Source organism: Anas platyrhynchos, chromosome 2 (genome assembly GCF_047663525.1).
Source record: "Anas platyrhynchos isolate ZD024472 breed Pekin duck chromosome 2, IASCAAS_PekinDuck_T2T, whole genome shotgun sequence".
Lineage (NCBI taxonomy): Eukaryota > Metazoa > Chordata > Aves > Anseriformes > Anatidae > Anas > Anas platyrhynchos.
The window spans coordinates 21,683,342-21,699,931 of record NC_092588.1 but is presented as its reverse complement, the minus strand read 5'-3'; the positions used below and the strand labels follow the sequence as shown (position 1 = coordinate 21,699,931).

At 46.0% G+C, this 16,590-nt stretch overlaps 2 long non-coding RNA genes across 2 annotated transcripts; one reads left to right on the top strand and one right to left on the bottom strand.

Moving 5' to 3' along the window:
* Positions 1–1,625: 1,625 nt before the first annotated feature.
* Positions 1,626–10,669, bottom strand: LOC101794757 (uncharacterized). The gene is made up of 4 exons (XR_005263995.2): positions 10,529–10,669; positions 9,778–10,071; positions 9,250–9,451; positions 1,626–2,504 (listed from the first exon to the last, which is right to left on the bottom strand). It is a non-coding gene; the product is annotated as an uncharacterized lncRNA (long non-coding RNA).
* On the top strand, positions 10,068–15,972 carry LOC110354025 (uncharacterized). Its single transcript, XR_002405392.4, has 2 exons — positions 10,068–12,179; positions 13,674–15,972. It is a non-coding gene; the product is annotated as an uncharacterized lncRNA (long non-coding RNA).
* The last annotated feature ends 618 nt before the right edge of the window (positions 15,973–16,590 follow it).

Here is a 16,590-nt window from a genome sequence, read left to right as displayed (position 1 = left end):
TAAAAGAAAAAAAAAAAGAACAACCAACAGTTCAATGCCTTACACAGGGCAGAGCAGCTAGAAAACAGAGAATGGAAACACAATGCATTTAATTCATATGTGATTTAATTGAATTAACTTAATTTAATTCATGTGTTCAACCACCCCTTGTGTTACAACAAGTCAGGGTACCACTGCCATGCTCCAGTCCCAAACCACAGCAGCTGCAATCCCGTGTCAGTAACTCCCCTCTCTGCTGTCTCGCTTTCTTCCCTGCTTTACCCACAGATTCCCCTGTTCTGGGGATGAACACCATGGGATCCCACCACTGGGAAGAAGAAGATGTCTCCTTTAGCCAAGCCAGGCAGGCCAACAAGCAGCTGCAGCAACGTTTGTGGGTCCTGCCATGGCAGGAGCTGGCGGAGGCGTGCTGATAGCCCGGCAGCAGCTGCTGTGTGGGGTGAAGGGAGGGCCCCAGGGCCCCATCCCGCACCAGTACTTCTGTCTTCACCCTTCCTATCTCAGCGGCAGAGGCAGCAGCAAGCAACAAGCCTGGTTTTCCGTCGCAGTGCTGCCCTTCCTTCCCCTTTCCTGTGGCAGGAGCAACCCAGCCCCGGCCCCTCGTCCCCAAGACAGCAATATTCAGTGCTGCCAGGCCTCCTGAGGAGCCCCGAGGTGGCTCTGCCCCTGGCTCTCTTCTGAGTTTTGAGGGAAAAGTCAGATGTTTCTGCTAAATTAGGATGCCAGGCTTGCAATCAGGCTTCACACATGCTGAATATCCTTCTGGTTAAGGCAAGGTCGCTGAAATTGGAGTGCTCGGCCCAGCTGGGCCTGAAAGGATTTCAAGGCACGCGTCCTCCATGAACCAGTGTCCAGCCCCCAAAGCGCGCTGCCACCAGCCAGGCCTCCTCACCACACAAGGGGCTGCTGCCTTGTCCTCACTGCCCTTTGCTCAGGAAACTGCCTTTTTCTGGGGGAATTTTGGCAGGCTGCTCTGGCCTTGAACCTGCATTACAAACTAGGGAAAACACCGGAGTCCCGTGCCTTTGAAACCACCTTGAGCCTCGCATTGCTCTGTTTCTCCCAACAATTCCCATTTGTGTGCTGTGATCAAGTTCCCCCAGACACTCGAAGCAGAATATCTGGGCAATTATAAGCTGAATTTGTGGTTCAGCTTGTGCTTTCCTCCCGTGGGCTGAACCCTGAGCTCCTGTGACCGGGCAGTGCCGTTTATACAGCCCCGGGATGCGGCTTTATGGCCAGCACAGAGAGATGGACGCAGGGCTCCTCCAGATGAGACTCCAGCACTCAGTCTGATCTCCAGAGCCTTCCTTCCACATCCTTGCAAGGCTTTTAACAAGGAAGGCTGAGCTTGAATCTCCCATTCCAAAGTCCTGCGTGGATCTCAAAGGCACAGAGGTCCTCAGTGGCCACGGGGATCCCTGAACATCCCATGGGGTGGAGCAAGGACCTTTGTCACCTTGGTTCAGTCTTGCTCTGGGGCAGTGACTGCTGGCAGAGGGGGCAAAAAATGCCAACAGTCATCACAAAATCACCCGGCACTGTCTGGCAGAGACCTCAAAGTGACCCAGAAGACACACTCCTGGCAGAGCCAATCTCTTTTCAACCACAGAGCCATCCTTCCTTCCCCATGTCTCTGTGTCACATGCTCCAATCGTGGCGGTATTTCTCCAACACAATGAAATAAACCCATGTAATAGAATTGTTATTTTTTTTTCCAGCTCTTGAGTTTATCTATCCAGAACATTTTTAGGAGCTGGATAGCAGAGCAGAATGCCAGTCTCAAAATCATAACTTTTAAAGTTGGGTGAAAAATTAAAACAAATTAAAAATAGATATTAAATTTGAGAGAGGCTGAAAAAGTTCTGCTGGAACTTGGAGGAGTTTCAAATGTTATTTTTAACCATAGACATTTAGCTCTTATGGGAAACAAAACTTAGAAGGACAGATATAATTAGGTCAGATATTGAGAAACTTATTATGCTTTGCTACAGATGATCCCAGGAGAATGTAACTTAAGCCCTTTTTTTTTGTATTAAGATTCAATCATGGTTCTTCACTTTTTTATGTAGAATGCTGTTCAAAGAATAAAATAAAGTAGGATAGAAATATGCTTTGTATTCCTAACTGTTTCAGCATGTGAAGCAATGAACGTTTGACAAGAAATCCGAGGACAGAAGGCAAGATTTTTATTTCATTTTGTACCAAAATACATAACATTATGCTAGCATCTGTGCCTGGTTTTGTTCCCTGCGTAGATACAATTGATACACGGCTGATACTGCTATCTCCTGGGATGATCTGATGCGTGGCACCTCCAAAGCACCGCTGCGCAGATATCGGCTACGCCTTGCAGCATGATTGCAACACAGGCATCGTTCAAACGACAAGTGGGGAAACTGAGGCAAGGAACCTGATGATCAACACCAAGCCTGTTTCACAGCTGCAGTCAGGACTCAGGAGCTTCTGCCTTCTGCTCCCGTTGCTTCTGCAGAGGCATCCACCTTCACAAAAGAAATATACATTTCATACAGAACCGGAGGAGAAAAGCCTCTTTCAAAAGAAGAAATGAGCCAGTAGGTGGCTGATAGAGGGTACTGCTAACACATGGATCTGTCATTACTCATAGCATTTATCATGTCTGTTACTGAGGCACACTGTTCTTTAAAGTAGGTGTCTAATTTGAGGGATACTGGTTTTCTCAGCAGCTACAGCGATCTGGGGGGGAAGTCTTGGTAAGCTGCTTGAAGTGAGATATCGCACATCATTCATTGTAAAGCCTGCTTGGAGGGAAGTGGAAGTGGACTGGAGTCATGGTAGGCAGGTCCTGAATACCACGTTTTCCTGGCAGAGCCCCACAGACTCAGGAGTAGGAAAAACAATCAATATTCTCACTAACATGGATTTGTCGGCACCTCTTCTGGAACCCACAGCCAAGTCAGACACCACATATACAAGCAAAAGAGCCTTTTGGCTAGGTAGCTTCCATTTCTCAAAGATGGTTTAACTCTATCAGCAACAGGTCTCTGCTAGTATAAAATGTTTGTCCAGCCAGCAGGGAGTTTGTGTGTATAGCTATTAGCACAAATCCTGTGGTTTAGATGGATTCTCAACTGCCATGCAATTTTTTACAACGTTTGGATCTGGAGTTTGGGTCAGACCCTTCATTACAGGTGAATGAAAGCAAAGGAGTCTCTTTCTAGATCATGTCCAGGCCAGGAGTAGTGAGAAGCCACTTTTGAATCCATCTTGAACCTGAGGTGCAGATTAGCAAGATGAACATAATTTTCCAAGGTAAGTAAGAATCTCATGTGTGGCCTGTAAGAAATCTTCATCGAGACCAAGTGGTAGAAGGTGACTGACTCCTGTACTGCACTGTAAAGCATATATTTGTGTTAACGTAAGAGTTTCATCCATCCCACTGTTGCCAATATTCAGGACTTTATTTGCTTTCTACACTTGTAAACAGTAGAGATTACAGACATAGTTTCCTTGTCTGCCACAGGAGGTATTAAGGTTGATGAGCTGTTCCTAATTATTGCTAATGACTACAAGGTAGTGATATTGCTCTTCACCTTCAAGGTAGTAAGTGGCATCAAGCTATGTCAATAATTTCCCAGAATAAACATTGTATTCTTACTTTCCAATGTAAATTGCACTCTTATTGATGCAATAGACTGTAACTGTTTCTTCAGGCTGTGGAAAACTTCCAGTAAGCAATAAAAGCCTCGGCCATGTAATTCTGTTGGGTGCTAGTTCCTCCCAGTGCTTTGCTTGCTGAGCTTACAATAGAGCCATACAAAAGAAACAAATTCCCTGTCTGCAACATATGAACTGTACAGCAAGCGTGTTTTTTTCCTTTCCCAAGCAGAGCTGGGTTGATCTCTCTAAAATATACCACTTCCTACATGCCACCACAGAACCTCACTGCCCTTAGAAATTCATGTCTGCTGAGTTATATCTCAAAGCCCTGAAGTCACCTTTCCAAGACTGCCTGTTAGGGATAACACTTTTGCTGGTGTCCAAACTGACATAAATTAAGACTTATTGAGATTAACATGGAGAATACATGTATTTTCCTATGCTGAGTAACTCTGTAGGCACACTTCTACAAGAGCTCTTTCTTTCCTGCTATTTCTCTTCTCTCAGACATCTGTCAAGTCTATCCCAAGCCTTGTCAACCTGCTCGTATTGCTTGGTACAGTTCTGCCAAGAGACTGAATTCCTTTACTCAAGGTACATTGGCTAAGGAAGGTGTCATTGTTGTATTTATTTATTTAATTAATTAATTTTATTTTGGCTGAGGCAGCTGGTCTAACTTTCCTCAGTTTAAAAATCTATCCCAGCAAAATCACTTTTTTTTGCTTCTGCACCAAGACTCAACTTTTTCCAGCATACAAACACCATTTGTGTGTGTAACACCGCATGCTAATGACTGGTGTAGCAATAACAGCTCTCTCCTGACACAATGGCTGAGCTCTGAATTTGACATTTGAGTGTTCCCTGCTGTAGGCAATAGTGGCTCTGTCTCCAGAGTAGAGGCAGGGGAGCAGACTATGCAGAAAGCAAACTCTGCCTTAGGTTTTCAGGATGCTCAGCTAAAAGATGTTATCAAGAGAACATGGAGCTTCATCCTCAGGTTTTGACAGGTAAAATTGTCTTCCTTTTGATCCTTGAAACATCATATTTCTCTGTTAGTATTCAAGGCAACCAGTAGGATAGCTACTCGCCTTTTCTATTTTTCAGAGAAAAGCAAAACCAAATTCTTCCTGGTTTGATACAAGAGAGACACTGTCTACTTGAAATAGAGCCAGCTTTTGAAAATGAGTTAAAAGTCATCTCCTTGCCAATTTTTGTGGGTGTTCATCCTGCCTGGGTAGCAAGAAAATTCCTGCAGGGAATGAATGTCAGAGCAAGCAGGTAATGAAGAGCTAAACCCCTGCGAAATTTCTTTCTTCCTTCCTGTGAGGAGGAGGAGGAGAGGGGAAGGCAGATGGTAACTCTTCACTGGAGCACTGTGCGTATGTCTGTTTTTGAAGCTTTACCTCTACTGAATTGATGCATTTGACTAAAAAATTATATTTTTCCTGCACAAAACAGGAGTAAGACATCAGCATATTCAATGGCTGCATTCCTGTGAGCTGGGGGAAAGTACTTAGGAAGGCAGGGAGAGGAGAGAGTAGGAGCTGCTTGCTGCAGAGAGCACTCCCAGCAAGAAGAACATATCAGGACAACTGCCAGCACGCTGAGTGAAAGGTGTTGGGGAGTGTTTGTTGTTCAGATTTACCAAATTGATGTGATTTATTGTGCTTTTCTTTCATCCCCCTCCAAGATGTTACATCTGTTTGAATACATTTTTTACTTTATTGCTCATTATTGGAGATATTTCACTCAGTGAGGCCCAAGTAATATAATGCAATTTCCCAGATTTCACCACGGAAGCTCAAAATGATGTTTAAGTGCTTCTCTGCAAAGGCCCTCTAAAAATTGAACCCAAGCCCTGCTTCATTAGTCAGTTTGTGGCAGAACAGCAGGAAAGCCTGTCTCAACTTGAATTTTATGTCTATATTATATATATATATATTCACAATAAAGCCATAACCTAGGCCTACATCTTCTCAGAAAAACAGAACGTGTCAAAAACGTCGTTAAAGCAGTATTTGTTCATTAGCCTCTGATCACATTTTAAGGAAGACAAAGCAGTACATCCTTTTAAATGCAAGGGGAATATTTCCTAAATTTCCTATTTCCTAAATTTTGGGGGCATAAAATTTGTCTACTTGAGCCAACTGGGGAGTCTGAAGTCCATCATGCTGTGGGTGCCAGGGTGAGGATGATAAAAACCTATTTAAATCTACAATGAATGCACTGGATTGTATTAGTTTCACCTTTCTGAAAATACTGCATTCCAACATATTCAAAATGAAACCTTAGCTTTTTTTTTCACATCAAAAAACCCTTTCCTTTCAAGTTTTACCTACATTTAATTTAGCAAAAATCATTTTATCTCCCCAAGTAGAGCACAGTGCCTTCTGTCTTTGTGCCCAAGTCCCACATTTTGTTTCTTTACTGACTCTCTGTTTCAGCAGGAGCAGCAAAAAAAGCTTTCAGTCCAGAGCAGCCACAGACCTCATGGATCTTTATTCATCAGGTGAATGCCAAAAGTCAGTAATTTGTGAAGTTGGGCAAAACCGAGGGGTTTCACCCACACTGGCCTGGAAACATCACTGCCCTCACAGGGACACCCCCAGGCATGGAGAGCGTGCTATCAGGGGAGGGCTGGGGGAGCCCTAATTAGCACCTCAGGAGGGTGCTGATTAATTGGGTTAATTGGCAACCTGAGCTGTGAAGTACAATGCCAGGCTGGAAGAGTGAGGCCTGGTGGGGTACATTGGGCTCTGTCTGCCACTGTGGTCTCCTCAGCCGCCAGAAGCTTCCCCCAGCCCTGAGGTGGGGAGGAACGGGCCCTGCCGCCATCTTAGGGCAGCGTGAGGGGCTGGCATGGCCATATTCCTCCTCCTTTCACTTGTCTCGTGAGGAATTACCAGTGTTGCCCTCTCCCTGTGGAAGCACATGGAGTTTCCTAGCAATTTCTGGGCAGGAGGCAACTGGGGAAAAGCACAGCGCTCGAGGAGCAAGTGGCAGCAGCAAATCCAAATGATGGCGGCCACCCACCTGTACAACATCCATCACATTACTGTGGGGAGTCTGGCTTTCCTCCAGACGGTCAAACTGCCACCAGTATTTTCCAAAAAGATCCAGTGCCCACTGCTGCAAACAGTGTATGTGGCACTGGAAAAAGGCAGGGAGACAATGTCAGTGAGGTGGGGTTTGTATCAGCACCACTGCCCAGCCCATGCCCTGCAGCAGACAGCAGAGAGGGACGGGGGGAAGGAGTGAAAACAGCTATGTTTTTGGTGCAAGATCCAGGGAGGAACGAAATAGTTTGAAGTTGCCTTGTTTTTTGTTTTTTTTTTTTTTTTTTTTTTTTTTTGTTTGTTTGTTTTTTTCTCCTTTTTTGTCTCATCCTATTCTGAACCAAGGACAGGAAGCAAAGAAGTCCTGGAAACGTTTCATTGCTTTGGTTTTATGAAATCAGGAAAATAAGAAGTATTTAATTAATTCTGAGTAGTCTGAAATAGTCTACTTCTGCTTTTGTGTCTATAATTCTCCATGAAAGTCCTTAAAAATCCTTGCCTGTTTCTTTCTGTTGGACGTAGCTAAAGAAGACGCAGGGCAGTCCCAATGAATCGGCATGCAGCTACCTTGACCCTTGGCTTCTGCTGAGATCTCAGCAACACGCAGCAGTTGTGGAATGCCTATTCTGCTTTACATTCAGCCCCTAGCTTATTCTGGAATAACTTTCATGTGTAGACAAGCCAGGACAAGGCTGCAGTGCTAACTACGCCGTCTTTCTGTCTTCAGAAATTCTCCCATGGGAAGGGAATACTTTATTTCCTCTTTAAAGCAGTGATTTGTCCCAGTATCTTCCACAGCTGCACAAAAAGGGGGAGACTAGACACCAGGATTTGTCCAGAGTGAGATGGGCTGGATCTGGAATAAGCAACTCAAACTCCCTTTAAGTTAATGTCCCAGCTACCATTTTAAGATGGATCCAAACCAGAACACTGAATGCAACTCCTCTAATGCCAGGGAAATTCAAATCCAGGTCCAACTTAGAAACCTAGGAATGAGAGGTGAGGTAATATGACACTTCCCTTGGGATGGCTGTGCAAAAGAATGCAGGAAGAAGGAAAAATTAACCCTGTCTGCATGCAAAGCAAGCCACGTCCCTCCTGCTCTCCAATCCTGGGGGAAAGACTCTGCTTGTTCAAGATTTGAGCATTACTCCTACCGCCCAGACAAGAAAGGGCATGATACAGTTCTAATGACTGGGATCTAGGGGAATGTGGAGTTCATGACGAATATTGCAGACTTAGCAATACGGATTTTGGTGGTGTGGGGGCGGCATAAAATAAAAAGAATAAGATTTTAGAAACATCTGCTTTGATTTGATGCAAGAAAGATAGTTAGTAAATAAGCTGCACCTGATATTTATTACATTTTTACAGGTGAGCCTCACCTACACTTGAATATTTATTCAGCTGTATAGCACAGGATTCAGAGTGAATGTCATATGATTGTCTGCAGTGAATAAAGATAACCCTAGAAATCAGTACCACAGGCACTTGCTGTACTGTCCCTTTTATCATGGTTTCACAGCATTTACACTATGATAAAAAAATGGCAAAGTGATTTTGAAGGCAGATGCATCAGTATAGCAGCCTCACTCAAAGCTTCTATTAGAATATTTTTTGGAGAGGGAAGAGAGAAATTTTGAAGGAGATGGAATCTGAAAAAGAGCCTGGGGCAATGGCTGATTTCCACTTCAGCAGACATCAGGGATGGGCGAGGGAATCTCAGCTGTGGTACCATCTGAAGGGTGACACTTTCAGTTGAGTAGCACCTAAGTGCCATGCATCATCAGCCAACGTTTTGTTCAATATTTATACAGAGCCAACACCTGTAATTTCCTGGTCTAGAAGTTACGGGAATACCAGCTAATGCAAGGAAGCAGTATCTACTAATGCAAACAAACTCACTACAGATATACTTATTTGTCTGTCAGTGTTGTGCTTGCTGATAAAAGGCAGATATTTCGTCCCGAGTTTGCAGATGTACTTAGTCAAAGCTGAAGAATCGAAAAAGATCAGGTGTGAAGGACTTATGACATTAAAAACAGGACGTGCATATTGCAGACGATAATCCAGTATGGAAGGATTGAAACATAAGGTGACTTTACTTACTCCTACCTTTTGGAGCAGTGACTATTGAAGTTAGCTGGAAAAAAAAAAACAAGGCAATACACAGCCAAAACCATGGAGCTGCATATGGTTTTGACTCAAAACTGTACAAAAAGGCAGACTTTTAATGGTGTTGGAGTCAAAACCGTAATTCCCTCCTTCCATTTTGAGTTTCCTCGTTCCCTTGGGGAAGGATGCCCAGCAGGAAGCTCAGCCCTGCTGTAGCCAGGTTGGCCTTGGTTTGTCGTGAAGGGCTGCGGGGCAGTCAGGGGAGCTCAGCTGAGGCTTGGTGCTGGAACAGTGAAGCCCACAGCCGAGCTCCAGAGAGGTCCCAGGTAGTTCTATTTAGAAGCTACAGCTTCCACCAAATTAGTTATGGCCCCCTGCGGGCTTAGATCTAGGCCAGTTTTAAAACGATCGCAGCCCATTATATTTAAATACTCACCCGCAGCTTGCGTGGTAGCAGTGCAGCGTCTAAACCAGGTCGGTGACTAATCAAGGGCAGTTTGTGCTAAAAAGGAGGAAAGAAACTGTGGCACATGCGTGGCTTCAAGATGGGGCCCAGTGTCACACGCTCTGCCAACGTGGGGCCCTGTAGCGCTGGGGTCAGCCTCCTCCCAGGCTGGTCTTGGGCATTATCTGGGTTCCTGTTGAAGGGAAATCTGATGTTTTCACCCAGATTTGAGTACTGAAAGGATATGGTGTCACAGCTATCTGATTGTAGGATGAAGGGCGCTGTTCGCATCATATTAAGGATGATACTTTCTCACGTGCACTGGTATAAAGTTACACCCACAAGTGTCTCACATATAATTGTCTCCACATGTAAGTGCCCTCTCAAGCCTCTGCGTGAAATTGCCCTGATCTCTGAAGATTCAACGGGATTAATTTCACCCTACTTCGGTGCTTACCGTGTCTCTTGCCTCAGTTAGTCAGCTGGGCTCCCTCTGTAGTCAGAGAGAAGCAGTTTTACCTGATCTCCTGGAGGTATCTGCACGAGGACAAGACGAATCAGGTTCTGGAAGTGCTGATTTTTCTCAGGTGACTACAGAGGAATCCAGCACTTTGCTTCGGAGCTGCTGTCCCCACACCCCAGCCTCCTGCTCCCCGTGTTACAGCCGGGTCTCTGCCTCCCTGCCTGCCCATAGTTTCCACAGGAAGCGTGTGTGGGTGGCAGATGTGATCAGCCCCACAGGATAATCCTGGCTGACACGCAGCACTGCAACCAGAGATCCCATCTGGAGGTGGAGTAAGCTGCAAGGTGTATCTGTGGGAAGGGAAGGGGCTCAGGTGCTTGTCACAGTGATCCAAGAGACCAGAAACCCAACGAACCTGAATGTTTTTAGCCATAAATGCAGCACAGGAACCACCTAACCCTCCAGTATATGTTGCTATGATTCCCCCCCTGTTTTTACAGGCTTTCATTTTTACTTTGGCTTAGCCCTTTGGTGAGGGAGGTGTCTCCTTCCTCTTTCTCTCCAGGCCTTTCGATCTCTGGACCTTCTGCACCCCGTGCAGCTGCAGAACGTCGCCTCTCGAGGTCCTCCCACAGCCCCAGCCCTGTTAGGGTGGCAGCCAGCCATCCCACCCTGTGCTTGCTTAACCCTGCCTGGCCACACCAGCCTTTTGCTGGAAGACCCCTGCTCCAAGAGGCAGGGAAAGCCAGGACACAGGGAAGCTGGCTTAGCAACCCAAACCCATCCTGGGACTGCCTACAAACAGACCTGGCGATGAGCCTGGCCTCCCGTGAGCTCCCAGGGAGAAATACCACGACGAGCAACTGCAAAACACAAAGAGAAGAGGCTGAAAGGAAGCAGCTGAGCTTCGCAGATGATCTGAAGCAGAATCTAGTGGGTGTTTCTCTCCTTTCAGTTCCCTCTGAAAACCCTGGCTCGCAGCGGTAAGATCACATGGGTGCACAAGCCAGATATTGCACAACCTCCTTCCCCACCGCTGAAGAGGCGGCGTGGTTGTTTTTTAATATACACTGCCCCCTCTGGCTTCCCTCTCCGCTGCTTCTCTGCTGCCAGGTGCCAAGCTCCTGCAGGAATTAGGAGAGAAGAGGACAGCAGCGAAGCTTTACGGATCATGTCAGCCAGGCCACACCATGTCCTCGGGCAACACGGGAGAAAATGGAAAAGGTGCTGGTTGGAAAATCTGGCAAAATCTGTCACTTCTGGGGCACGGGAGGCACAGGAACATTTTTCAGCCTCGAAGTGCAGTCCTCATCCCTGCAGCCGGCAGGGTTCATGTAATTGGACGTCCATTTATTTTTGTTTCTTTCGCGGTTTTGCTTAGCAATGTTAGCACTTACACAATCTCCAGCAGCCTTGGATACGAGCACCTCATGACAACGAGCAGGGGACAGGATTCGTGCCGCCACGGCTGCTGCGTTTCGCTCGGAGACAGGTGTTCTCGGGGATGGCTGGGAGAAAGTGGGCTTTGGGTGGGGAAAACTATCTTTATAACAGATAGGTCTAAGAATAGACCGACTCCTTGGCTTGGACCCATCTCTCAGAGACATCCAGATGGGAATCCTGAGTCCAGTGAGTCAGACCGTCTGTGCAAGATGAGGGGGCAGAGGGCTCCTTCTCTGCAGATCTTGCTGGATAAGCAGGATTTAGGGAGCATTTTCACCCCCGTGAAAGCTCCCCGTGACCCGGCAGGGTTTTGGGGCACCCGTGCAGAAGGTTATGGCTGTGGGCAAGACCGTTTTCATATGTTTTCCCCAAAAATACAGCCACCAGCACATCCCTCGCTGGCTGCGCACCGGGAAAGCTCTCCCAAGAAGGCAGAAAGGGAAATTTGATGGCACTGTTCCAGAAGAGGAAATGAGGCAGAGATGCGCTCAAAGCATCTGAGGAAAAGGGCTTGTCCTCCTGTGGGTTCAGAGAGGATTTTGCTCAAAGGAGAGAAAGGAGAAGGTGGTCCAAAAAGGCTGGATTTGTCCCCGTTGTGAGATCCCCTGTTGCCTCCCTTCGCTGGTGGGCAAAGGACAATATTTCTAAAGCAAAAATGGGCAAAGAACAAAGCGGTGGCAGGGCTTTTTGAAGCTATTTGATACATTTTCACACATAGCAGGCACATAACCCTTATTTGATTGGGTATGCCAGAAATGAACTTTCTCTTGAATGTATGGCCTTTCAGAGCTGGCACAGAAAAGCTGGCCAGATAAACACAGCGTTGGTTTTGGTATTCTTTAGAAGTGGCTTTGAAGCTGTAAGGATCACTGCTCTTGGATTGAGTGATGTCAGGAATCATCCCTCAGGAGGCAACTGGGTCATTCAGAAACCAAGCCAAAACCAAGGTCTTTTCAAGGTGGTATTTCTAAGAGTGAATGGAGAAATCTTCGCTCTCGAACCTGTGTGCTCACAGGTGAGTGAGATATCTGCTGACATATATTTTATGTATATCTTTTATATGGATTCACCCCTTTCCTTATTTCTACAATAAGGAAAAATAGTGTCTTTGTGCAACATTTACTTTTCATTATTTGGCAGGGAATGCTCTAAAATAAATTTTCCTGAAGCAAAGCCATCACAGGAAGGGTTGTTCTCGTTTCTTCTTGCATTTGCTGCGGTGGAGAGCAGCAGTGGTCCTCCATCCATCCCTCTGAGATGGTCGTGGACCGTGCGGTGAGGGATCATGGTTATTTGTGAAGTGTTTCCAGTGCTCAGAGACAAAAGAGATATGACAGGATAAAGTATTAATTCTATCGCATCTTGATGTTATCCCTATAAATCCCAGAGACAAATAACACCAATTTTAGCAAATCACTCCCTATCTGTTCAGGATGGCATTTCAGGCTTTGGTAGAGCAGTAAATTAACACTGCATCCTGGATGACTGGCTGAAGAGCTCTGAGCATCTCCTGAGCTTCCGTGCTCACGGATTTTAAACTTTCAGTATTCCAGGATGCTGACAGACGCTGTTTTCCCAAAAGACATGCTTCTGTCAAGTCATCTGTATAACTCAGTGCAGCATCATGAAACAAATGCACCTCTTCTGCATCTGTAACACTTTTCCTCTTGATGACTCTGTTCAGGATGACTAAGGTCCTGGTCTCTAATACCCAGAGAAATTAGTGGAAGTGAGGCATGTGTCTGCTTTGTTGTTTTTAATCTTCCTTAATTTTCATGTAGACCCACAGGGATTGGCTTCTTGTATGGGAGGGGATGACTGTGCGAGTGTCAGAGAGCTGTTACACAGGGAATAAAACTGGCAAATGGTGTAAGGGCGAACGGAGTGAAACTCCTGGCAGGTATCACTTCCACGGGAGAAATAAACCAGGGAAATGTCTGAGCATGCAGTGAAACCAGCTGCAGATGCTCCTTTTTCAGATTTTCCCCTAACCTTTGTAGCTCGCCTGTAGCATGTTAAGGACAAGCTCCTAGGTGTGAGCACAGGGCTGGACCTCTTCAAATGCCACCTGAAAGTGCTGTGGATGCAGGGGGCAGCCGATGGAACACGTTCAGATGTTTCCAGAGGCTCTTGCAGCCCTTAGAGGCTAGCCAGAAATTTTCATCAGCTAAAGCCCTAATCGCACGTACTCTAAACCATAGCAGAAGCATTGATTCATTGAATGGTTTGGGTTGGAAAACACCTTAAAAACCATCCAATTCCAACCCCCAAAGGCAGAGTAAAGCTGTGCCTGCTCCGGGCTGACACTTCTGTTCAGTTTATGCCGTGAATTATGCCTAGACAAAAAATGTATTAAGAAGCTAAGTGGAACTTGACAAACCATCAAGATATGTTTTATAGGGAGAAAAAGTACAAAATGAGTAATATTTATGCATAGTTAAAGCATATTTGCCAAATGCTGGTGAAATGGGAAATATTAATTAATACTTTTTTTTTTTTTTTTTTACAGCAGAAAATTAATTGAAATTATTCAGAGTCCAATCCTGCTCTCCTCGCGCTGTGACTAATCTAAGCGAGATGAATAGGCTACTTGTAGAACAAGAAACTGCTCAGCATGACTAACTTTGGAGGAATCAAGCCCTCGCTGAGCATTATTAACCAGGTTTGAAGCACAGTGCTCATTTTGTGTTCTCCCACTGAACGTCAGGCAGTTTTCTCCGTTCCTTTAGCTTTCCAAGATGCCCAGGAAGGTGGCCTTTCAAACCGTGCCAACAAAACAAGCTTGCCATGAGAGGTGCAAATGGTATTCTTGCAGGTGTCAAACAGCTACGCCACGTGCAAGGAGTGAAGTCACTCCTTGTAGCACCCTCAGTGTCAAAATGCTGCTTCCCGGAGCCAGCTGAAGGCAGATGATGTCAAGGCACAGCTCAGGACCTTCCCCTGCATTTCTCAGGGCACTCGTTTCTGCAGCCATCTGCTGCGCAGAGCCGATGCTCTCGGTGGTGTTCATTATGAGACATGGTTTTAAAGCATTTAACATAACCACAGCCTGACAGACAGGAAGATGTTTATCCCCTTAGGGAAGGGATCAACAAAAGTGCATCTGGAAGCAAAGCAACGCGTTTGGATCCTGTCCTTGTGGCCTGGCTCCATAAAAGAGGAAGCCAATCTTTCTTTTTTGCCTTCAGGAGGACTTTACACTTTTGATCCAGAAATGTGTTAGCAGAGATCAGAGAGAGGAGGTGGCATCCCAGATGGCCCACTTGGATCCATCCTTGGATTTCCCCAGAAGGGGATCCTAATGATCTTTCTGAGTCCTGCTTTTTCGTTTTCTGTGTCCCATGCGGGCAGCTCAGCCTCTCTAAAGGCAGAAAGGAGACATCTGCCCGGCAGCAGCGCCGGCACGCTGAGGAACTGGTGCATGTTCCAGATAGCTACTATTTTTCTCTTTGCACCTGACCTAAGGCAAGGACTTTTCCCTTGGTTCTAGTATCAGGAGAAAAAATAAAAAATAAATAATAAATCCTGAAGTTATGGCTACCTATTAAGCTATTCTAATTTATTTAGTGTTGGTCTTTACGTAATCAGGTCTTATATAGGACTACAGGCTTTCTGATTATCCCCTGCTCAACACACATGAAAGGCAGGCTTGTAATTCATGCTACGATCCAGGATGCTGTGAGCAGCAGCGGAGAGGACCACCCCGAGGCTGAGTCATGCCACCTACACCAGACACCTCGCCCAGGAGGCTGTGAGTCAGCCGTGAGAGCGCCCATCTCCCCGCGGATGGCAGGGACAGGGACGGCTGGCACATGGCAGCTGCCCAGATTTTCGGTGGCTGGGCTTAGGTGAACTCTGCCCCGGCTCCCTGCCGTCAGAAACGGGGCATTCTGCCTTTAAACCCCGGTGGTCACAAGTTATGGACACATCTGAACCCCTTTGCTTTGCTCATCCTACTCGAGTTTGGCGCTGGAAAGCTGCTCTGCCTCTTCGAGAGCTGGCTCTGGGAGCATTTGTCAAACTGAGAGCATTTACAGGAGACTCCTGCTCTTTAATGGGGCCTCATAAGTTCCTTCTAAACTTCTGATATCTACTGGGAAGAGGGACAGTGGCCTTCTTGCAGGGGTCACAGGGCTTTCTTCATCTTGGCTCCCACCACCAAACCCACCATCTTGGCTTCCCACCAAAGCCAGCATCATTCCCACTGGTCTTTATGGACTCAGGGGGTTCATTTATATCTCTGCAGTGCGTGCCAGGTGCTGATTTTTCTTTTCAACAAGCATTTCCTTTCATTTATCTACATTGCATCTCCTGTGCCTTGTATTGCCCTTCAGCTCCCTTCAGGTTCTTGAAAGCTCTTTGCTCCTATGGTCACAACTTTACTCCATTACTGCCCTATAGCTCAGAAGGGCTCGTGCACAACATTGTGCCTTTTGGACAAACTGTCACCAGCCAGAGGCTCGCGTGGCTTTGTGCTGATGCCATGCTCTGAAGCCTCTTACGGAGGCTTATTTTCTTGTTAAGTAGCTCTTCTCAACCTGGACACGCTCTCCTATTGACTTAAAGGTCATGTTTAACCTCCAAAATCCCCGTCCAGAATCCTGCGGGCTGCAACGTGAATTTTTGAGCAGAGAAGGATCGAGTCTGGGGAAAAACTGCAAGGAATGATGCTGCGGAGAAATATCCCACCATCTCCTAAACACCCTGCCTGAGCTCTTGGCTTCTCTTGTGGCTACAGAATGCTACCTAAGACATATAGCCCATGTTGCAGTTTCCCTTTGGAACAAATTATAACATTTTTAGCTAAACATTTATGGTTTAAGCATCATTTTTTATTTAGGAATAGAAAACAGTGCAGTTAAAATTCTGAGCTGTTTGCACTCATTTTAAATAACTCGTTTTGGTGATGGATGGCTTATGTTTGATTGTTAGACTGGTTTGCACCGAACTGTAATCCAGTAATCAGATGGTTCATTGCTGCAGTTCTGTGCAAGAATTAATTGGGACACCAGGTGCTGGCCTTGTACACCTTAGGTAGAAGTTCCTGAGAACAAGATGCTTCTGTGTGATTGTTGTTCTAGCCTGAAACTGTGTTAAATTCATTAGATTGGAAACCGAGCGGCATGGAGAACATTTGAGAGGGTGAGAAGATTATTGGCCTCTGGGCTGCTAGGCTGTTGTTGTGAGCTTTGAGGATATTTCTCCTTTTTCTCTCCTGTTTTAAAGTGAGCGTGAAACATCTGCGAAGCCTTTTCTACAACGTGCCAGGAGTTTTTAGACAACTCTTTCACATATCAACCCTTATTGTGTCCTATCCATTATTTCCCCTAACCCTTTCTTTGTACAGCCCAACAATTGAATACTAATTACACGAGGGGAAGCTACCTGATTCATCACCAAGCCTTTCATTTTCTGACAAGGTTAGC